The 24074-nt window shown below is 36.5% G+C and overlaps 1 protein-coding gene and 1 pseudogene across 1 annotated transcript in view; both read left to right on the top strand.

Moving 5' to 3' along the window:
- Nucleotides 1-24074, top strand: part of GRIA4 (glutamate ionotropic receptor AMPA type subunit 4) — a 529834-nt gene that overhangs the window by 93522 nt on the left and 412238 nt on the right. The window lies entirely within an intron of this gene.
- Nucleotides 22218-23550, top strand: LOC118899683 (annotated as a pseudogene).

Raw genomic sequence — 24074 nt, 5'->3', positions numbered from 1 at the left:
GCACTTAGAACCCAGTGAGAGACTTTTTGTTGATGTGTAAAGGCATTTAAGGGTAGTTCTTGTGTTGGAACACAACATCCTTTTGAAGACTGATAAAAGCTATAGGCTCTCTCTCTCTCTCCAGAACAATGCCCAAATGCACATATGCTCAACAATTTTGCCTGCAATTTTAAGATTCTTGTGTTTCATTCAAGAAAAATAGGTTAATAAATCCCAGGCTAAAATCAACCTGAAAAGAACATGGACTCAGCCAAGAGGTGGGACAAAGGTGGAAGGACAAGAGTGTTAAAAATGGTCAAGAAGTATGTGCTTCAGAAAAGGTTGCACAATGGTTTATAAATCTGAAATACTTCCTAACTTGAATGCTCCCTAAAAAGATGATTTCAATTGTTTGGAATTAAAACAACTTGTACTCATTCACGCATCCACCCATTCAATTGGCCACTGTGCTAGGAACTGAGAGAGTGGAGGGGAAGTGCAACTGTGGAAGAATAGTTATTATTTTAAACTAGGCAATTTCTCTGTGTTTCTCACATAAACAAGCATATCATGCTAGAGATAAGGAAAATGAATTCATTTGTTTGGAAGTTTCTGCTTACTATGACACTGATTTTATACCCAGTAGCCATTTTTCATTTCTAATTACTATTGATATTATGTGCAAATAAATGAAAATTTTAATGAATTCTAGAATCACAAAATATGATTTAATTATATTAATATTAAATGACTAGAATGAAAAGTATTAATGTGACATATAATCAAGGCAGTAATATTGTAAGTTTATCGTTTTAAGCATCATAACAGTGCCCAAAATAGGATGAATATTTTTATAGAAATTTAATGAAAAACATGGCATCTTTTGATTACCCTGAAATTATTTACATGCAAAGGGGTATCTCAAATTAAGATAGCAGTTTTTGTGCCTTCAGCCAAACTCAGGTGGGGTTAGAGGTAATTTTAATTCTCTGTGACATTCATTGAGACTCAGGCTTGGGTCTGTTTTCCTAGTAACATGGAACTGCTTTGCAATGAGACACCAGGGGAAACTTTGATCAAATCATTGTAGAAGTAATTGTGGCCTCAAGTAAATTGCAGTGGAACCAAGGAAAACTTTCTGTATATAATCTGTCAGAAAACCAGAGAGAATGTGGGTAAACAATCACCTTGGAAAGGAGGGCACAGCACTACGTGTATATGATATTGTTATCCACCATACTTGGTGACATATTATGATCCATGTGCGGGTGTGACTGAAAGACCTATTTGTGAACAATGGGCCTTTTCATGCTGCACACGCTAGGATGATTCTCTGGTTTTGCAGCTGCAACTGCTATTCGCAAAGCATGCTGCTGTTTAAAGGGCATCCATTTAAATGTGAAGCCAATCCCAACTCTGCACAAAAGAGCCACCCAATTCCTGAATATACCATGACAGTTTGATCTGTCTGTGCTGAGTTACCTAACTTTCTACAGCTCCATCATATTGCTTTCCCCAAATACTCCTGTACTCTTTACTAATGCTGAAATTGGCAAGAATTATGTTTTCATGAATATCATTTAAACTCTGGGCATTTGTTTTCTCTTCACTCACTTATCCATTCATTCAGAAAAGATTTTTGAAGACCTATCATGTCCCTATCTCCTTCCATGTGCTGCATGTGAAGAATAGAGCAGGAAGAAGACAAATACTTTCCCTGAACACTGTTTTTGGCTGCTGCAAACCTGCTACTTGATTTTAAAGATGGCTTATAAATAAGGTTTATAGATTTACTCAAGAAACAAGCAGCCCTCTCTGGAACAAAATCATGTCACATGACAATACCGAAATTTGAACAGACCCATAACTTCAGGTATTGTCAACCTTCTGTGACGTTTGGATATGGATACAATGATACAAATGATGCAAATACATTTATGTCATTTGTTACTCCAGTTTTTAATCAGTGGTTTGTTTCCCAATCCATTCTGCCAGAAATAATACCATAACTTTTTCTTTATATTGACACCTTCTACTTTCTACCTTTTTATCTTCTGCATTAAGGTGTATGTTCCTTAGGGGCAAGGGCTTCTTTATCTTTGTTTCCTTTGTTAAACCTTGCATATAATCTGACATATATATATAGTTGGTGCACAATAAAACTTCTTATTGTTCCTTGACTACAGGAACATGTTCCTGCTTTGATTTTGCACAGCCTCTGCAATTACTATTCCCTCTGCCTGAAATACTCATCTCATGGATATCCACATGGTTCACTCCCTCAACCCTTCACTCTGTTTGAACATCATCTCATCAGAGAGGCTCACCATAACCAACCTACTTAAATTAGAAACTTCACAACTCTCTTATTCCACCACCACCCACACTTCCTATCCTATTCTCCTTACTCTGATTTATTGTTCTTCATAGCATTTATCACTATCTGTCACATTTGTTTATCATTTGTTTTCAACTACCAAAAGCTCTGTGAAGGTAGGAACTTTGTTCTATTCACTATTTTATTCCCAAGGCCTGGAACAATGCCTAGAACCTAATGGTTAATAAACAATAAACATTTGTTGAATAAATGAATGAATGAATGAATGAATGATATAAATCCAAGCATATCATATACTGCCTAACAAAGCATAGAGATGTGATGGTTTATTGTATGACACTGGTAGTATGTGAAGAGTTCAGGTAGATGCTTCTGTAAATGTTCCTCTGGGATGATGACACAACTCCCAGTAGCAAAAACCATTTTGACAATGATTGACTTGATGTGATGCAATAATTGCATAATTGCAGAAAGAGAAGAATGAATCTGCTCATTTCTGGTATAACACTTGGACCATAGATAGGTGAATAAATTTCCAGAATTCTACCATATCATCTTCCTCTTGTTTGATTAGTGAAATGATTGCTTTGACAATTGCAAGCTTATGCCAGGCACATTTTGCTAAGCTAGAGTAGATCATTTCTATTGGTAGTTTCAGTCCCATGTGGCCCTATTACTTTCCCCCATATTTATGCCTCACTGTGAACAGAAGTGCTCAAATCCCATGTGATAATTAGTTAGATGCTGGCAAATTTTCAATGAATCTGTCTAATCCTGCCCTGAATGTCTCTTTCCCTTTTCCCTTATTTGTCAGAAGATATCTATACACTAATGGTAGCTTACATTTACCCATATGCCCAGGCCAGAAGCTGGAGTAGCATCCTTGATCCCTCTCTCTTCTTCAGCCCCAAATCCAAGCATTAAAAATGGTAAGTCAGTTCTGTCTTGAAACTGACCTCTTTTAATTCCCACTGACATTAAATTAGTGTAAGCCAACATCACCTCTTGTGAAGACTAATGCATTACCTTCTCCCTGGGTTTCCTGCCTCTGGTCTAGTTTCTCTCCAATGCATTCTCCTAACAGAATAAAAGATAGTTTTTCAAAAATGCAAATCTATACTGGCTTCTCTTAATCTTCAGAATAAAGTCAAATTCTTCAGCTTGGCATGAAAGGTAATTTATGAGTAGACATCTGCCTCATTTTCCAGCTTCCCAACTACTTCTAATCCCTTTGAGCTCCAGTCCTTCTGAGTTATCTGCAAAATCTCTGAAAAAGTCATGTTTTTTCTTGACTCTGGACTTTGTACACGTCATTCTTTATACTTGGTAAAACTTCTCTCCCATTTTTAGTGGGGTTTATTCCCCCTTCCTGATTTCAGTTTGGAGACTATCATATTCATAGTTTTCTTGATCCCCTGAGACTGAATTAGGTGCCTTTCATCTGTGCTTATTTGTCACTCTGTGATCACCCCTATCATAAGATTTAAAACAAACGGTGCTGAAATTGCCTATTTACTTTCTTCCTTACCCACTAGCCTACAGGTATATCTTCTGTGTTCAGCACAGTGCTTGACACACAGTAAATGTTCAGCATCATTTGTTGAATAAGTTCTTAACTGCAATGAAAGTGTATTTATATTCATGCAGATGGTATGTTTCCGTATTACGTCTACCTATAAGTCACTTTTGGAAGTTCACAGATCCTTCAAGACAATCAGAGGCTTTAGAATATATACAAATGTGATTTTAAATTAAAGCTTTTCTTTATTTCAAAGCAGAATGTATCCATTACATGTTGATCAAAAATTCACTTTGATTATTGGAGACAGTACGTGTGTTCATATGAATATGAAACGAGGTTTATTTAAAGTATTCGCTAACACTTTCAGCAAGTGTAAGGCAAACATAATTTTTAACCTCCTTGAATGAAATTAAACAGTGTGGATAAATCATTGATTAAGATTACACTTTCATTTAGCCTCTTCTACCTGAAAAGTGTTAATTATTGGATTTGTGACAACACCAGAAAATGAGTAAGAATAAATTAATAAGCATAATACACATTCAAACCTGATACTATCAAACTTTAAAGTGACTTCCCCTAAAGTTAGGTGTGTGACTTAAAACTGTAAATTATTTTATTTTTATTTTTTGCTGTAGAGGAAATATTTGACCACAGTAATATATATTAATTTTTTCTCAAGGCACTTTTATTCTTACACACTTTTTTCCAGTCATTGAAGAAAAGTTAACTTATAGCTATCTACAGCTTCAAAGACAAACCACAATAAGTTCAAATTAAATAAAAATAAAATAAAACAATTGAAAACAAAATTTAATATCCAGGTCATTCAGAAGATTCTGAAGTAATACAGGAAAATACAAAGGTAAACTGATAAATATAATTGTAAGATATTTAACCACACACATATATGTATATATAAAACTAAAAAACCAAATAAAATAAAAATAATAATAATAAAGATAAAGATAATAGGAAAACCAAAGAATGGGAAATATATAACTAATGGCTGATGGAAACAGGAATAGAAAGAAATTCATATAATAAAAATATTTTTTTTAAGTATTAACAAATCACAGTAATGATACTAACATGTATAGTTTAAAAAAATTTTTTATTGATATATAATTAACATATAGCATTATGTAAGTTTAAGATGTACAATGTAATTTAATATATTTATATATTGCAATATGATCACCACCATAGAATTAGCTAAAACCTGTATCATGTCTCATAATTATAATTTCTTTTTTGTGGTGGGAACAACTAAGATATAGTCTCTTAGCAACTCTGAAATTTATAATACAGTATTGTTGTCTGTAATCACTATTCTGTGCATTACAGCTCCAGAACTTATTTATCTACTAGTTGCTAGTTTGTACCCTTAAACATCTTCCCAATTTTCCCACCCTCCATCCTTTGTAACCATCATTCTACTCTCTGTTTTTATGAATTTAGTTTCTTAGATTCCTCATATAAGTGATGTCATACAGTATTGTTTTTCTTTGTCTGACTTATCTCACTTAATGTAATGCCCTCAGGTCCAACCATATTGTTGTGCAAGTTGCAGGATTTCTTTCTTTTTCATGGCTGAGTAATATTCCTGTGTGTGTGTATAATACTAGCATATCTCATTTTATTGCTCTTCACTTAATTGTGTTTCATTGATATTGCATTTTTTTTTACAAATTGAAGGTTTGTGGCAACCTTGTGTAGAGCAATTCTGTTAGCACCATTTTTTCAACATTTGCTCACTTTCTGTCTCCATGTCATATTTTGGTAAATCTCTCAATATTTCAAAATTCCATTATATTGTATTTGTTAAGGGCATCTGTGATCAGTGATCTTTGATGTTATAATTGCTTTGGGGCACCGTGAACCATGCCCATATAAGACAATGAATTTAATTGACAAATGTTGTGTGTGTTCTGACTGTTCCACTGACTGACTGGCCATTACCCCATCTCTCTTCCTCTTCTCAGACCTCCATATTCTCTGTGACACAACAATGTTGGAATAAGTCAATTAATAACCCTACAATGGCCTCTAAGTGTTCAAGTGAAAGGAAGAGTCACATGCCTCTCACTTTAAATAAAAGGCTAAAAATGATTAAGCTTAGTGAAGAAGGCATGTTGAAAGTCTAAATAGGCAGAAAGCTAGGCCCCTTGCACCAAACAAGTAGCCAAGCTGTGAATGCAAAGAAAAAGTTCTTGAAGGAAATTAAAAGTGCTATTCCAGTGAACACACAAGTGGTAAGAAAACAAAACAGCCTTATGGCTAATACAGAGAAAGTTTTACTGGTCTGTATAGAAGATCAAACCAGCCACAATAGTCCCTTGAGCCAAAGCCTAATCCAGAGCAAGGTCCTAACTCTCTTCAATCCTGTGAAGGCTGAGAGAGATGAGGAAGCTACAGAAGAAAAATTTGAAGCTTAGCAGAGGTTGGTTCTTGAGGTTTAAGGAGATAAGCCATCTCCATAACATAAAGTACAAGGTGAAGCAACAAGTTCTAATGTGGAAGCTGCAGCAAGTTATCCAGAAAATCTAGCTAAAATAATTAATAAAGATAGCCACACTAAACAACAAATTTTCAGTGTAGATGAAACAGCCTTATATTGGAAGGAGATGTCTTCTAAGACTTTCAAAGCTAGGGAAGACTTTAAAGCTTCAAAGGACACACAGTAAATGATTCTCTTGTTAGAGGCTAACTTCAACTTTAAGTCGAAGCCAGTGCTCATTTATCATTCCCAAAATCCTAGGCCCCTTAAGAATTATGCTGAATCTACTCTGCCTATGCTCTATAAATGGAACAACAAAGCCTGGATGACAGCACATCAGTTTACAACATGGTTTACTGAATAGTTTAAGCCCACTCTTGAGACCTACTGCCCAGAAAAAAAATTCCTTTCAAAATATTACTGCTCATTGACAATGCATCTTGTCACCCAAAATCTCTGATGGATAGGTACAGTGAGATTCATGTTGTTTTCATGCCTGCTAACATAGCATCCATTCTGCAGCCCATGGATCAAGGAGTAATTTTGCCTTTCAAGTCTTATTACTGATAGTGATTCCTCTGATGGATCTGGGCAAAGTAAATTGAAACCCCTTTGGAAAGGATTCACCATTCTAGATGCCATTAAGAACATTCATATTCATGGGAAGAGGTCAAAATATTAACATATATAGGAGTTTGGAAGAAATTGATTCTAACCCTCATGGATGACTTTGAGGGATTCAAGACTTCAGCGGAGGAAGTAACTGCATATGTGGTGGAAATAGCAAGAGAGCTAGAATTAGAAGTGGAGCCTGAAGATGTGACAGAATGAATTGCTGCAATCTCATGATAAAACTTTAACAGATGAAGAGTTGCTTCTTATGGATGAGCAAAGAAAGTGATTTCTTGAGATGGAATCTACTTCTGGTGAAGATACTGTGAAGATTGTTGAAATGATAACAAAGGGTTTAGAATATTACATAAACTTAGCTGATGAAATAACAGGAGAACTTGAGAGGATTGACTCCAATTTTGAAAGTTCTATTGTGGATAAAATGCTAGCAAACAGCATTGCATGCTACAGAGAAATTGTTTGTGAAAGGAATAGTCAATTGATGCAGCAAACTTCAGTGTTGTTTTATTTTAAGAAAGTACCACAGCCACCCCAACCTTCAGCAACCACCACCAATCAGTTAGCAGCCATCAACATCAAGGCAAGATCCTCCACCAGCGAAAACATTAGCACTTGCTGGAGGCTCAGGTGATGGTTAGCACTTCTTAGCATTAAACCATTTTACATTGAGGTATGTACATTATTTTTTTAGATATAATGCTGTTGCTCACTTAATAAACTACAGTATAGTGTAAGGATAACTTTTATCTGAACTCAGAAACCAAAAATTTGCGTGACTTTCTTTGTTGTGATATTCACTTTATTGCAGGGGTCTGGAACCGAACCAGTAATATCTCCAAGGTTTGCCTGTATATCCAGAAATGGAATTGCTGGATCAAATGGTAGTTCTATTTTTAATTTCTTGAGGAACCTTCATACTGACTTCCATAGTGGCTTCACAAGTTACATTCCCACCAATAGTAAACATCTCCACATCCTCGTCAACACTTGTTATCTCTTGTCTACTTGATGATAGCCATTTTAACAGATGTGCAGTGATACTTCATTGATTTTTCATTTGTATTTACCTGATGACTAGTGATGTCAAGCATCTTCTTATGTACATGTTGGCTATTTGGATGTCTTTTTTGGAGAATGTCTAGTTCCTCTGCTCATTTTTTAAACATATATTTTTAATCAAATTATATGAGTTCATTATCTATTTTTGGATGTTAACCCCAATCCAATATGGTTTGCAAATATTTCTCCCATTCCACAGGTTGCCTTTTCATATTAATTGTTTCTTTTGCTGTGCAGAATCTTTTTAGTTTGATGTAGTCCCACTTGTTGATTTTTGTTTTTGTGCTTCCAGTGTCTTATCTAAAAAATCTTTGCCAAGACCAATGTCAAGAAGCTGTTCCTTATGTTTTCTTCTAGGAGTTTTATCATATCAGGTCTTATGTTTAAGTCTTTAATCCACTTTGAGTAAATTTTTCAGAGTGAGGTAAGATAGGAGTCCAACTTCTTCTTCATGTGGTTATCAAGTTTTTACACCATTTGTTGGAGACTATTCTTTCCTCATTGAATGTTCTTGGCTCCCTTGTCAAATATTAGTTGACTGAAAATGTGAGAGTTTGTTTCTGTGCTCTTTATTCTATTCCGTTGGTCTATGTGTCTATTTTTATGGCAGTACCATACTGTTTAAATTGATTACTATAGTTGTGTAATATGAAATCAGAAAATGTGATGTCTCCAGCTTTGTTTTTCTTTTTCATGATTGCTTTGGCTATTTGGAGTCTTTTGTGAAAACATACAAATTTTAGGACAGTTATTTTTCTATTTCTGTGAAAAATGTCACTGGAATTTTGACCAGGATTGCATTGAATCTATAGATGGCTTTGGGTAGTATGTACATTTTAACAATATTAATTCTTCTGATCCATGAACCCAGCCATCTTTCCATTTATGTGTGTCTTCTTCAGTTTCTTTCATCAAAGTCTTGTAGTTTTCATTGTACAAATCTTATACATCCTTGGTCAAATTTATTCCTAAGTATTTTATTGTTTTTGATGGTACTATGAATGTGATAGTTTTCTTTATTTACTTTTCAGCTGTTTTGTTGTTTGTGTATGGTTGTTAGTGCAACTGATTTCTGTATGTTGATTTTATACATGGTACTGATACATTTATACATTTATACTGATAGCCTAATGGAGGTTTCTTTGTAGGTTACAATCAATCCCTGGCTGCTTTTAGAATTTTTCTTTGTCTTTGATTTTTGATAGTTTCCTTACAATGTGTCTTGGAGAAGGTCTTTTTGCATTGAGATAATAGGGTGATCTATCGGCTTCATGAACTTGGATGTCCAATTCTCTCCCAGGTTTGGGAAGTTCTCAGCTATTATTTCTTTAAATAAACTTTCTATCCCCTTTGCCCTCTCTTCTCCTTCTGGACTCTGATTATTCTTTGTGCTTTCTATGGAATCCCATAGATCACATAGACTTTCTTTGTTCTTTTTCATTCTTTTTTCTTTGTTCTCTTCTAAGTGAGTTATCTCAACATCTATGTCCTCTAACTCATTTATTACGTCTTCATTTGTCCTGCTCTACTGCAGATGCTCTTTATTGTATATTTTACTTCATTCATTGAATTTTTAAGCTTCAGAATTTCTGTTTAGTTCTTTTATATGTTTTCTGTTCTTTTTGTAAATATCTCATTTTGATCATGTATTTTTTTCATGATTTCATTGGAATGTCTCTCTGAGTTTTCTTGTAGTTTGTTGAGTTTCTTTAAAAACAGCTATTTTTAGTTATTTATGAATTAGATCATGAACCTCCATGCCCTTGAGCTCAGTTATTGGAGAATTATTTTTATCTTTTGATAATAACATTCCCTTGATTTTTTTTTAATATTTCTCTATGAATTAGTGACTTTATGTGTTTCTATTTTCCACTGTTTGTTTGTTTGTTTATTTATTTATTTATGGCTGTCTTGGGTCTTCATTTCTGTGCAAGGGCTCTCTCCAGCTGCAGCGAGTGGGGGCCACTCTTCATTGTGGTGCACGGGCCTCTCACCATCGCGGCCTCCCCTGTTGCGGAGCACAGGCTCCAGACATGCAGGCTCAGTAATTGTGGCTCACGGGCCTGGTTGCTCTGCGGCATGTGGGATCCTCCCAGACCAGGGCTCGAACCCGTGCCCCTGCATTAACAGGCAGATTCCCAACCACTGTGCCACCAGGGAAGCCCCCATTCCCTTGATTTTTGATGTTCTTTGTAGTTTTACATTGCTGCTTTCATATTTGACATAACAGACACCTCCTTAAATCTTTGCTAGTTTCCTTCAGCTGGGTTATTCTGTTCACTGGTGCTGTATCTTTTCCAATATGAGACCCCAAGAAAAGAAATCTGCGCTTTTCTCTGCCTTTGTACAGGTACATTCTACTCTTCTTGCTCCCTCTTGTGGCAGAATTCTTAAGCTTTGATGTCTTATCTGGTTCTTACAACTCACCAGGCTGCTACTGGAAGCCTCTCTTTTGTTTTTCAAAAGGTGGCACCATAGCTGAAATTTGTGGTTTCTCACTTGCCCACAGACCCTGGCCTGTTTTCTGAGTGTATTTCCTGTCTGCTGTAGTTCACTCTTCCCTCTGCACTTTGGAACATGCACAAGAAGCTGCCTCAGTGTGGTGGGTGGTGTGTGTTTACCACTTGTGGCATTGGGGGTACCTGCAGACCTAGTAGGGAGATACTCAGGTGAGGTACTCCCAGAAACTCACAGGTGGGCTTCCTGATGAAGTCTGCAGGAACTGCATCCCTTTAATCCCTTTGATACCATTATCTTCCTCTTTCTTGATCAGCTCCCTCCTCCCAGTCATGGAGATCCTGCCTCAGTACTCTGGGTGCTGCTGGAGAGAAATGGGTTTACTGCTGTCCTTTTCCCTTGCAAGAAAGGTGGCCACTGCCTGATAGGTCATCCCCATGTGGTGTTGCATGGGATGGGGGGGGGGTGGGAGTGGGGACAGCACTGGTAAAGTTCTTACCATCTTCACTGAATTCTATAACTCATATACATTTTTTTCTCCAATGGTGTGCTAGAATTTCCCCTTAAGAGGCTGGACTTCTAAAGTTTCTCTCTCATATGTGGGTATCTTACCAGGTCAGCACTCTCCAGGTTTTTTCCTGACTTTGGCAACAGGGGTTGAGGAAGGTTGGCTACTTTGCCAGCTCCACAGCCTGAACAGTCTGTCTGCCTGTTTTGGATGCACAAATGGGCAAAACTTCTCTTAGGTCCCTTGTCATGTAATGTTGGATCCCACAACTCCCAGAAAATGTACTTTTGTTCATGGAACGGTGTTTAATTCTTGGTTGAAAAGGGGACAAAAAGTAGAAAAATCTCATGTCACCATGATGCTGATATCACTCATACATAGTGTTTGAGGTATGCCAGCCATTGTTCTAAACATTTTGCATATATTAATGCATTTAATCCTATAAGATATGTGATATTACCGCCATTTAAAGATAAGGAAACTGAAGAACAAATAGGATAAATGACTTGCCTGGTGTTAGCAGGGATTCTTATCCACATCTAATCATGTATTTAAAATAAGGACAATCAAACTACCCATGTGAAGATGCAATAGAACAGAGAGACTTATGAATAAATATCAACTAAATAGTAATTTGTTATTGTTCTCTTGGAGAAGAATTTAATATTAAAACAAACTGATTTTATTCAACTTTCTGATTCATAATGTCATTTCTTATAATTTATTCCAAAGAAATAATTCAAAAATTAAGTAATTAAAACGTTCTGTAGAAAGACATTACAACATGTTTGCACAGGGAGCTGAGTAGGCAGGGCTGTGTAGTTGCAATGATTCCTAAAAAAAAAAAAAAAAAAAAAAAAACTCAAAAATTGATAAATTGTTAAATAGATTGGAGATGTCATTGTAATGAAACTTATATTTCCATTAAAATGATATATTTCAGGGACTTCCTTGGTGGTCCAGTGGTAAAGGATCTGCCTTACAATGCAGGGGACGCAGGTTCAATCCGTGGTCAGGGAGCTAAGATCCCTCATGCCGCAGGGCAACTGAGCCTGCGTGCCACAACTACTGAGCCCGCACACCTCAATTAGAGCCCATGTGCCACAAACTACAAAGGCCATGTGCTCTGGAGCCTGCATGCCACAACTATAGAGCCCACGCACACTTGAGCCTGTGCACCACAACTAGAGAGAAGCCCGTGCACTACAACGAAGAGCCCACGTGCTGCAACTAAGACTCGATTCAGCCAAAAATAAAAATAAAATAAATAAATAATAAAGACAATTTAAAAATGATAGGTTTCAAAAATATAAAGCAGTACTGAGAAGTATTTGTGAAATAACATTAAGTGAAAGGACAAAATATAATTTTTTTTGGAGTATAGTTGATTCATAATTTTGTGTTAGTTTCAGGTGTACAGCAAAGTGAATCTGTTATATATATACATATCAACTCTTTTTTTTAGATTATTTTCCCATATAGGCCATTACAGAGTACTGAGTAGAGTTCCCTGTGCTATGCAGTAGTTCCTTATTAGTTATCAATTTTATATATAGTAGTGTGTATATGTCAATCCCAATCTTCCAATTTATCCCTCCCCTACCCCCCCTTGTCACCTGGTAACCATAATTTGTTTTCTACATCTGTAACTCTATTTCTGTTTTGTAGATAAGTTCATTTGTACCCTTTTTCTCAGATTCCACATATAAGCAATATCATATGATATTTGGCTTTCTCTGTCTGACTTACTTCACTCAGAATAACAATCTCTAGGTCCATCCATATTGCTGCAAATGGCATTATTTTGTTCTTTTTTATGGCTGAGTAATATTTCATTGTATATATGTACCACATTTTCTTTTTTTCTTTTTTAACATCTTTATTGGAGTATAATTGCTCTACAGTGATGTGTAGGTTTCTGCTTTATAACAAAGTGAATCAGTTATACATATATATATATATCCCCATATCTCTTCCCTCTTGCATCTCCCTCCCTCCCACCCTCCCTATTACACCCCTCTAGGTGGTCACAAAGCACCGAGCTGATCTCCCTGTGCTATGTGGATGCTTCCCACTAGCTATTTTACATTTGGTAGTGGTTATATGTCCATGCCACTCTCTCACTTTGTCCCAGCTTACCCTTCACCCTCCCCATATCCTCAAGTCCATTCTCTAGTAGGTCTGCGTCTTTATTCCTGTCTTGCCCGTAGGTTCTTCATGACCAATTTTTTTTTTTAGATTCCATATATATGTGTTAGCATACGGTATTTGTTTTTCTCTTTCTGACTTACTGCACTCTGTATGACAGACTCTAGGTCCATCCACCTCACTACAAATAACTCAATTTCGTTTCATTTTATGGCTGAGTAATACCACATTTTCTTTATCCATTCCTCTGTTGATGGACATTTAGTTTGCATCCATGCCCTGGCTATGGTAAATAGTTCTGCAGTGAACATTGGGGTGCATGTATCTTTTTGAATTATAGTTTTATTTGGATATATGCCCAGGAGTGGGATTGCTGGATCATATGGTAGCTCTATTTTTAGATTTTTAAGGAACCTCCATAATGTTCTCCACAGTAGCTGTACCAGTTTACATTCCCACCAACAGTGTAGGAGGGTTCTCTTTTCTGGACACCCTCTCCACCACTGATTGTTTGTAGATTTTTTGATGATGGCCATTCTGAAGGGGGTGAGGTGATACCTAATTGTGGTTTTGATTTCCATTTCTCTAATAATTAGTGATGTTGAGCATCTTTTCATGTACTTTTAACCATCTGTATGTCTTCTTCGGAGAAATGTCTATTTAGATTCTCTGCCTATTTTTTTGATTTGCTTGTTTGTGTTTTTGATATTGAGATGCATGAGCTATTTGTATATTTTGGAGATCAATCCCTTGTTGGTTGCTTTGTTTGCAAATATTTTCTCCCATTCTGAGGGTTGTCTTTTCATTTTGTTTATGGTTTCCTTTGCCGTGAAAAAGCTTTTAAGTTTAATTAGGTCCCATTTGTTTATTTTTGTTTTTATTTTTATTACTCTAGGAGGTGGATCAAAAGATCTTGCTGTGATTTATGTCAGAGAGTGTTCTGTGAATGTTTTCCTCTTAAATTTTTATAGTATCCAGCCTTACATTTAGGTCTTTAATCCATTTTGAGTTTATTTTTCTTTATGATGTTAGGGAGTGTTCTAATTTCACTCTTTTACATGTAACTGTCCAGTTTTCCCAACACCACTATTCGAAGAGACTGTGTTTTCTTCATTGTATACTCTTGCTTCCTTTGTCATAGATTAGGTGACCATAGGTGCGTGGGTTTATTTCTGGACTTTCTACCTTTTTCCATTGATCTATATTTCTGTTTTTGTGCCAGTACCATATTGTCTTGATTACTGTAGCTTTGTAGTATAGTCTGAAGTCAGGGAGCCTGATTCCTCCAGCTGTGTTTTTCTTTCTCAACATTGTTTTGGTTATTCATGGACTTTTGTGTTTCCATACAAATTTTAAATTTTTTTTGGTTCTAATTCTATGAAAAATACCATAGGTAATTTGATAGGGATTGCATTGAATCTGTAGACTGCTTTAGGTAGTATAATCATTTACAATATTGATTCTTCCAATCCAAGAACATGGTATATCTCTCTCTCTGTTTGTGTCATCTTTTATTTCTTTCATCAGTACCTTATAGTTTTCTGAATACAGGTCTTTTGTCTCCTTAGGTAGGTTTGTGCCTAGGTATTTTATTCTTTTTGTTGTGACAGTAAATGGGATTGTTTCCTTGATTTCTCTTTCTGATCTTTGTTAGTGTATAGGAATACAAAAGATTTCTATGTATTAATTTTGTATACTGCAACTTTACCAAATTCATTGATTAGCTCTAGTACTGGCATCTTTAGGGTTTCCTATGTATATGTCATCTGCAAACAGTGACAGCTTTACATCTTCTTTTTCAATTTGGATTCATTTTATTTATTTTTTTCTTCTCTGATTGCCATGGCTAGGACTTCCAATATTATACTGAATAACAGTGGCGAGAGTGGACATCCTTGTCTTGTTCCTGATGTTAGAGGAAATTCTTGCAGGTTTTCACCATTGAGAATGATGTTTGCTGTGCGTTTGTCATATATGGCCTTTACTATGTTAAGGACGATTCCCTCTATGCCTTCTCTATGGAGAGTTTTTACCATAAATGTTGAATTTGTCAAAAGCTTTTTCTGCATCTATTAAGATAATCATATGGTTTTCATTCTTCAATTTGTCAATGTAGTGTATCACACTGATTTGCCGATATTGAAGAATTCTGTTATCCCTGGGATAAATCCCACTTGATCATGTTGTGTGATCCTTTTAACGTGTTGTTGGAATCAGTTTGCTAGTATTCTGTTGAGGATTTTTGCCTCTATGTTCATTGGTGATATTGGCCTGTGATTTTCTTCATTGTGATATCTTTGTCTGGTTTTGGTATCAGGGTGATGGTGGCCTTGTAGAATGATCTTGGGAGTGTTCCTTTCACTACAATTTTTTGGAAGAGTTTCAGGAGGGTAGATGTTAACTCTTCTCTAAATGTTTGATAGAATTTGCCTGTGAAGCCATCTGGTCCTGGACTTGTGTTTGTTGAAAGATTTTTAATCACAGTTTCAATTTCAGTAACTGTGAAATTATTGAATTTACAGTGATTGTGTTCATATATTCTATTTCTTCCTGGTTCAGCCTTGGAAGGTTTTACCTTTCTCAGAATTTGTCCATTTCTTCTACGTTGTCCATTATTTTGGCATATGGTTGCTTGTAGTAATGTCTTATAATCCTTGTATACCTGTGGTGTCAGTTATAACTCCTGCTTTTTCATTTCTAATCTTATTGATTTGAGTCCTCTCCCTTTTTTTCCTTGATGAGTCTTGCTAAAGATTTATTAGTTTGGTTTATCTTCTAAAAGAACCAGCTTTTAGTTTCATTGATCTTTGCTATTGTTTTTTTCTTCTCTATTTCATTTATTTCTGCTCTGATCTTTATGATTTCTTTCCTTCTACTAATTTTGTGTTTTGTTTGTTCTTCTTTCTCTAGTTGCTTTTAGGTGTAATGATAGGTTGTTTATTAGAGATTTTTCTTTTTTCTTGAGGTAAGATTGTATTCTTATAAGCTTCCCTCTTAGAACTGCTTTTGCTGTGTCACATAGGTTTTGGATCATTGGGTTTTTGTTATCATTTGTCTCTAGGTATTTTTTTAAATTTCCTCTTTGATTTCTTAATTGATCAATTGATTATTTAGTAACATATTTTTTAGCCTCCATGTGTTTGTGCTTTTAACTCTTTTTTTTCCCTGTAATTGATTTCTAATCTCATAGTGTTGTAGTCAGAAAAGATGCTTGATATGATTTCAATTTTCTTAAATTTACCCAGGCTTGAGTTGTGATCCAAGATGTAATTATCCTGGAGAATATTCCATGTGCACTTGAGAAGAAAGTGTATTCTGTTGCTTTCAGATGGAATGTCCTATGAATATCAATTAAGTCTATCTGGTCTAATGTGTCATTTAAGGCTTCTGTTTCCTTATTAGTTTTCTGTCTGGATGATCTGTCCATTGGTGTAAGTGGGGTGTTAAAGTTCCTCACTATTTTTCTGTTACTGTTGATTTCCCCTTTTATGACTGTTAGAATTTGCCTTTGTATTGAGGTGCTCACTATGTTGTGTGCATATATATTTACAATTGTTATATTTTCTTCTTGGATTGATCCCTTGATCATTATGTAGTGTCCTTCCTTGTCTCTTGTAACAGTCTTTATTTTAAAGTCTATTTTATCTGACATGAGTATTGCATGGAGTATCTATTTCCATCCCCTCACTTTCAGTCTGTATGTGTCCCTAGGTCTGAAGTGGGTCTCTAGTAGATAGCATATATATGGGTCTTGTTTTTGTATCCCTTCAGCCAGTCTGTGTCTTTTGGTTGGAGCATTTAATCCATTTACACTTAAGATAGTCATCAATATGTATGTTCCTATTGACATTTTCTTAATTGTTTTGGGTTTGTTTCTGTAGATCTTTTTTCTTCCCTTCCTCTTTTGTTCTCTTTTCCTGTGTTTCTTGCCTAGGGAAGTTCCTTTAGCACTTGTTTTAAAGCTGGTTTGGTGGTGCTGAATTCTCTTAGCTTTTGCTTGTCTCTAAAGCTTGTGATTTCTCCATCAAATCTGAACGAGAGCCTTGCTGCATAAATTATTCTTGGTTGTAGGTTTTTCCCTTTCAGTATATCCTGCCACTCCTTCTGGCCTGTAGAGTTTCTTCTTTAAAAACAGCTGATAACCTTATGGGGATTCCCTTGTATCTTATTTGTTGCTTTTCCCTTGCTGCTTTTAATATTTTTCTTTGTATTTAATTTTTGTTAGTTTGATTAACTTGTATCTCAACATGTTCCTTGTTGGGTTTATCCTGTATGGGACTCTCTGCACTTCCTGGATGTAGATGACTATTTCCTTTCCCATGTTAGGGAAGTTTCCTAATATAATCCCTTCAAATATTCTCTCAGTCCCTTTCTCTTTCTCTTCTTCCTCTGGGACCCCTATAATTCTAATGTTGGTGCGTTTTTCTTGTCCCAGAGGTCTCTGAGATTGTCCTCATTTCTTTTCATTCTTTTTTCTTTATTCTGTTCCATGGCAGTGGTTTCCACCATTCTATCTTCCAGCTTACTTAGCCTTTCTTCTGCCTCAGTTATTCTGCTATTGGTTCCTTTTAGTGTATTTTCATTTCATTTATTGTATTGTTTATCACTGTTTGTTCTTTAGTTCTTCTAGGACCTTGTTAAACATTTCTTGTATCTTCTGGATCCGTGCCTCCATTCTTTTTCAGAGATCTTGGATCATCTTTACTATCATTGCTCTGAATTCTTTTTCAGGTAGATTGCCTGTCTCCTCTTCATTTTGTTGGTCTTATAGGTTTTTACCTTGCTCCTTCTTCTGCAGCATATTTCTTTGTTGTCTTACTTTGTCTGCTGTGTTCGTGGTCTCCTGTCCACAGGCTGCAGGGTTGTAGTTCCTCTTGCTTCTGGTGTCTGCCTCTGGTGGGTGAGATTGGTCCCAGGGATTGTGTAGGCCTCCTGGTGGGAGGGACTGGGGCCTGCCCTCTGGTGGGTGGAGCTGAGTCTTGTCCCTCTGGTGAGCAGGGCCATGTCTAGCGGTGTGTTTTGGTGTGTCTGTGAGCTTAGCATGACTTTAGCCAGCTTCTCTGCTGATGGGTGGGGCTGTGTTCCTGTGTTTCTGGTTGTTTGGCCTGAGGTGTTCCAGCACTGGAACTTGCAGGCTGTTGGTTGCAGCTGAGCCATAGTGCCAAGATGGGGACCTCCAGGAGAGCTCATGCTGATTAATATTCTCTGAGGCCAGGAATTCCCCGGCAGTCCAGTGGCCAGGACTCGGTGCTCCCCCTTAGGAGCTCAGGTTCAGCCCCCAGCAGGGGAACCTAGATGCCACAAGCTTTGTGGCACAGCCAAAACAAAACATTCAAACAGACAAACGAAAACCAAGACAAACAATAAAAACAAAAAACAAGACAAAAACAAAATAAACAACCAAACAAAAAACCCAGAACCCAAAGCAAACAATAAAAACAAAACTAACAAAAACAAAAAACAGAAAAACCCAAACAAAAAAGCAAACAAAAACAACAACAACCAAAAAACCTCCCCAGATCAAACCCCCCAAAGCAAAAAATAATATAAAAATAAAGAAATAAAAAATATATTTTAAAAAATGTAAGAAATAAAAATAATAAATAAATAAGTTTAAAAATTCCCTGGGTCCTCTGCTGTCAGTGTCCTTGTCCCCAGAGTGAGCCACAGCCAACCCCTGCCTCTCCTGGAGGCCCTCTAAGACCTCTAAGTAGGTCTCTGGACCCACTGTGGGCACTGTAGGGGCAGCTCAGACTCTGACCTGGCCCTACTTTCATGTATACGTGCCCACAAAGTCTACAGCTGCTAAAGCTAGACCAGCCTCAGTTCTGGAAGCACCCATTGTCCATTCAGATGTTCTGCAGTTGCTGGGTTTACCAAGCTGATCACAGGGGTTTAATCTGCAGCATGTGCAGGTGCAGTGAGAGATTTCAGTTCTTCTTCCTTAGTCGCACTGCCCCTGGGGTTCAGCTTTGGTTTTGGTCCCACCTCTGCATGTGGGTCACCCTCAGGTGTCTGCTCCCCACCCAGGAGAGATGGGGTGAAGTCAGGGACTGGGGGCATGATGGCCCATTTTGGTGGGATGAGGCATGGCAGCTACTGACTGGGTCACTCTTGCTTGCTTAGGTGGGGGAGCAAGGGGCAGTGACAGACTGGGGCATGAGTGTTTGCTTTGGTGGGAGTCCCTCCCATTGCCCATGGAGCAGGGGCTGGTGTGTGAGGAGAGAGGCCTCGATGGTGGCCCTGCCCTTCATGCACCACTCAGCACTGACGCCTTCCATTGCAGTCCGTGCTTCCTCCAGGAGCATTCCTAGCTGTGGAGCCCCTCACTCCCATCCCCTCAGGCTGTCTCCATGCAGCCAACAGCAGTCCTCTCCTTGGGTCTGCTCTCCAAACCCCAAGTTTCAGCACCCAATCCCAGCCAGCACTGGCGAACCCCTGTCTCAGGCTGGGGTGCCCAAAACTGTGGCACGGACTGTCCATCAAAATCTCTCTCTGTCCTACCTGCCACAGGCCGGCTGCTACAATTTCCTCCAATAGCCCACGAAGCTTCACTCCATCTCAGCTGATCGAGCTGCCAGTGAGGGGGCCTCTCCAGTTGTGTTAACCTCTCATCTCCTTCAGTTCCTCCACCAGAGGTGCGGATCCAACCCTGTTTCCTCTTTTCTTTTTCTTCCTTTTCTCTCTTTTGTCCTACCTGGTTCCGAGGATCTTTTCTTGTCCTTTTAGGTGTCTGAGGTCCTCTGCTAGTGCTCAGCAGGTGCTCTGTGTGAATCGTTCCACTTGTAGATGTATTCTTGATGTACTTGTGGGGAGAAGTGAACCCCAGGTCCTCCTATTCTGCCATCTTGACCTAAACTCTGCATGACTCTTCCAGAGTACAATTTTTAAGTGTACTCTTCTTAGAACTATTTTAAACCTATGTGTACCAAAACATAACTATTGGTAAACAGAGACAGTAGTTATTCCATAATGGAGACAAAATGATAGATTATTGTTAAATGTTCATTTTAAATATTTTACATTTCTGAAAAAATAAATTCACTTTTTGATGCACTTACAAACATAAAAGAAAATTAAGACTATGGCTTTATTTTTAATTTGCCATATTATCAATCCCATTACCTTCTGCCTTTTCTGCATTAGATTCCAAAGCCTATTGGGATGTATAAAGAATGAGCAGTTTCTTGTGAATTTTTATAGGATTAATCTATTATACTTCATCTAATATTTTAGTCATAGTACATTCAAGTGCTGACAATGCTTTTCTGTAAGAAATAAAATAAAATAAAATTACTAGTACTTAATTGATTTTGCAAAAATACTCAAAAAAGTAAAGAGGAGGACCAAAAACTTCACTGATATTTTATAATTAGATCTTTGTTATCTAATTTATCTCAAAAGCTTACAGATATCTCCAGCTCTGTAAATATAATAAATACTTATTCAATACAACTTAACATGTAATACTTCTTTAAAAGGACACGTTTACTTTCTTCATTCAGTGAGGGTCTATAATACACAACACTTTCTGGCAGTCACCAAAGAAATAATTCCTTCTCCATAAGTTTTTATTAATCAATTTATAACCTAATTAACTATTTAATTCCAATTGCAGGGAATGCTAATAAAAATTACAGGTTCTATGAGAGCTTGCAAAATGTTTGCTGAATTTAGGGATCAGGAAAGATATCCTGAAGATAGTGACTGACCTGAGTAATGAAAAGTGACTAAGAGGTCACTAGGTGAGTGAATAGTGGTTAAGTGCAGAGGAACATTTCAGGCTGAGGGAGTAGGGGGCAAAGGCCCCACAGAAAGAAAAATGGCCAGTGTGGTCAAAATTCACAGAGAAGTGGCTGTATAGGCCAGAAGGTGGAAGACTTGTTAGGCCTAGCTAGGAACTTGGTCTTCAGATTAATGTAGAAGCTCCTGAAGGACTTAGAAAGAAAATGAACAAATTTACATTTTTAAAAGATCACCCTGGATCTGGTATAGAGAAAGGATTGAAGGAAGATATGGATGATTGCTGGGAGTTTCTTAAGTAGTCTAAGAAATATATGAATGGGTAGAGAAAACCCCTTTAACAACTGCAACAAAGAAGATTAAATATTTTGCAATAAGCTTAAAAAGAAATATGTGCTACCTCTATAAGGAAAACTTTAAAACATACCTGAAAGATGTAAAAGTATATTTGAACAAGTAAAGAGACATCCCTCTTCCTGTATGAGACTATTCAACATTATAAAGATGTCAGTTCTCCCTTAATTAATTTATAAAATTAACTCAATCTTAATCAAAATATTAGCAGGCTTTTTTACAGTGTAGAAAATAATAATAAAGTTCATATGGAAAAACAAACATACAAGAAGAGGCAGGAAAACACTGAAAAAGAAAATCTATGAGAGGATATTAGCCCTGCCAGATAGAAAGCTGTAAAGATATACTTCAAAGTAGCTGTAATTAAAATAGTGTGATACTGGCACATGAATAGATACAGAGAACAGAGGAACAGAATGGAAAACCCAGAAGTAGATTCAAATACATAAGGAAGCCTATTATATGATCACAGTAATCTGTGGGGCATCAATGAGGCAAAGGTAGACTTTTTAATTAATGGTTGTAGAACAACTGGGTGGCCATTTGGAAAAAAATAAAATTTGATTAATATCGCACAGCATATACCAGGATAAACTCCAAATAGATCAAGAATGTAAATATAAAAAATGAAAACAAGAACTAGAAGAACACTGGGATGAATTTCTCTTTATCCTCACAATAGGAAAATACTTTCTATTTCACAAACTCTAGAGGAAATGAAAGAAAACATTGATAAATTTGACTATGTGAAAGTGAAAGTTTAAAAAAAGAAGCTAAGACAATAACATAAGCAATATCACAGACAATTTATTAACTGGGAGAAAACATTTGCAATGTGTAACACAAGAGCCAATATCCTTAATACATAAAGAACTCTTAAAACTGAAGAAAAAGGGATAAAAAACCCAATGGCAAAATAAGAAAAAGACCTAAGCAGACATTCACATACAGAGACAGAAAAAGCGTATTTGTTAAAAATATTACCAATGATACAAATGAAAAGACTGTAGGCCCACCACCACTGCTGCCTTACTGATATACTCTATTACCAAAGACGGCTTAGAGAAGATTAGCAAAGGTGTTAAGCCAGTGGAAATCAGAAGAGGTGTAATGTTAGCTATAGATGCTGTAATTGCTGAACTTAAGAAGCAGTCTGAACTTGTACCAACCCTTTAAGAAATTGCTGATTGCTAAGATTTCTGCAAACAAAGAAATTGGCAATATAATTTCCAATGCAGTGAAAGAGATTGGAATAAATGGTGTAGTCATGTTAAAGGATAGAAAACTCCTGAATGATGAGCTAGAAATTATTAAGTTGAGGTTTAAGTTTATATTTCTTCATATTTTGCATACATCAAAAGATCAGAAATGTGTATTTCAGATGCTTGTTTTCTATTGAATGAAAAGAAAGTGTCTAGTCCATTATACTGGCCCTTGAAATTTCCAATGTTCATTGTAGCCCTTGATAATAATTGTTGAAGATGTTGATGGAGAGGCTCTAAATACGCTCCTTTTGAATAGGCTAAAAGTTGGTCTTCAGATTGTAGTAGTCAAAGCTCCAGGTGTTTGTGACAATAGAAAAAACACCTGCTTGAAAACATGGGTATTGCTACTGGTGGTTCAGTGTTCAGAGAAGAGAGAGTGACCCTAAATCATGATGATGATGATTTTCAGACTCATGACTTGGGAAAAGTTGGAGAGGTCATTATGACCAAAGATGAAGTTCTGCTCCTAGAAGGAAAAAGTTAACAGTCTCAAATTGAAAAACATATTTAAGAAATCAATGAACAGTCAGATATCAAAACTAAAGAATATGAAAAGGAAAACCTGAGTGGACTCTGGCAAAATTTTCAGTAGAATAGCTGTGCTGAAGGTTAGTGAAACAAGTTATGCTGCAGTGAATGAAAAAAATTTACAGATGTCCTTGATGTTCCATGAGTTTCTGTTAAACAAAGCATTGTTCTGGGAGGGGGTTGTGTTCTGCTTTGCTACATTTCAGCCTTAGACTCACTAATTACAGCTAATGAAGATTTTTTAAAATGATATAGAAATTATTAAAAGAACACTCAAAATTCTTTTAGTGATCATTGTTAAGAATGTAGATGTTGAAAGATTATTGATAATTGAGAAAATTATGCTAAATTCCTCAGAAGTTGGTTATGATGCTACGCTTGGAGCTTTTGTGAATATGGTGGAGAAGGGAATTATTGATCCAACTAAGGTTGTAAGAACTTCTTTATTGGATGCTAAAGAAGAGAAAGATCCTGGAAATCAGTGGAATGGGTGGGATAGGGGGTGATAAGTTCTAATTCCTAGAACAGTGCTTCACCATTACTAATGAACTATGACAGGATGCTTGAGACAATGTTTCTCACCAATAATTTCCGAGAAGTCAGTTGAAGAAAATGAAGAAAAGGCTGTCTGATATTTAAGAAACTCACTATAATACTCAGTTACTAGTTTCAGTTGACAATATATAATGATTTTCATTGTCCATGCTTATAGATAATTTATTTTGTAATTTTAAATAAAAAGTCATTTGTACAATCATGAAAAAAAGGATATGTGAAAGAGTACCTATAGTATGCTATCCTTTATAAGAAAAAGAGGGCAATGAAAAAAACACATTTATCCACTAATCTCTTCAAAAGAAATATCAGAAAGATAAATCAGAAACTAATGAGATTGGTTACCAATATAAGGCGGGTAGGAATGGAAGTGAAAGAATGTAAAAGGAATGATACTTCTTTAAGTATACTTTTCTGTGTAGCACTGTCTTATAGGATGTACCCTCAAACAATAATATAAGATAAAACCAGATGTAGGGGGAGCC

Source organism: Balaenoptera musculus, chromosome 8 (genome assembly GCF_009873245.2).
Source record: "Balaenoptera musculus isolate JJ_BM4_2016_0621 chromosome 8, mBalMus1.pri.v3, whole genome shotgun sequence".
In the NCBI taxonomy this organism is placed as follows: Eukaryota; Metazoa; Chordata; class Mammalia; order Artiodactyla; family Balaenopteridae; genus Balaenoptera; species Balaenoptera musculus.
The sequence above is the reverse complement of the archived record's forward strand: the minus strand, read 5'-3'. Positions and strand labels throughout refer to the sequence as shown.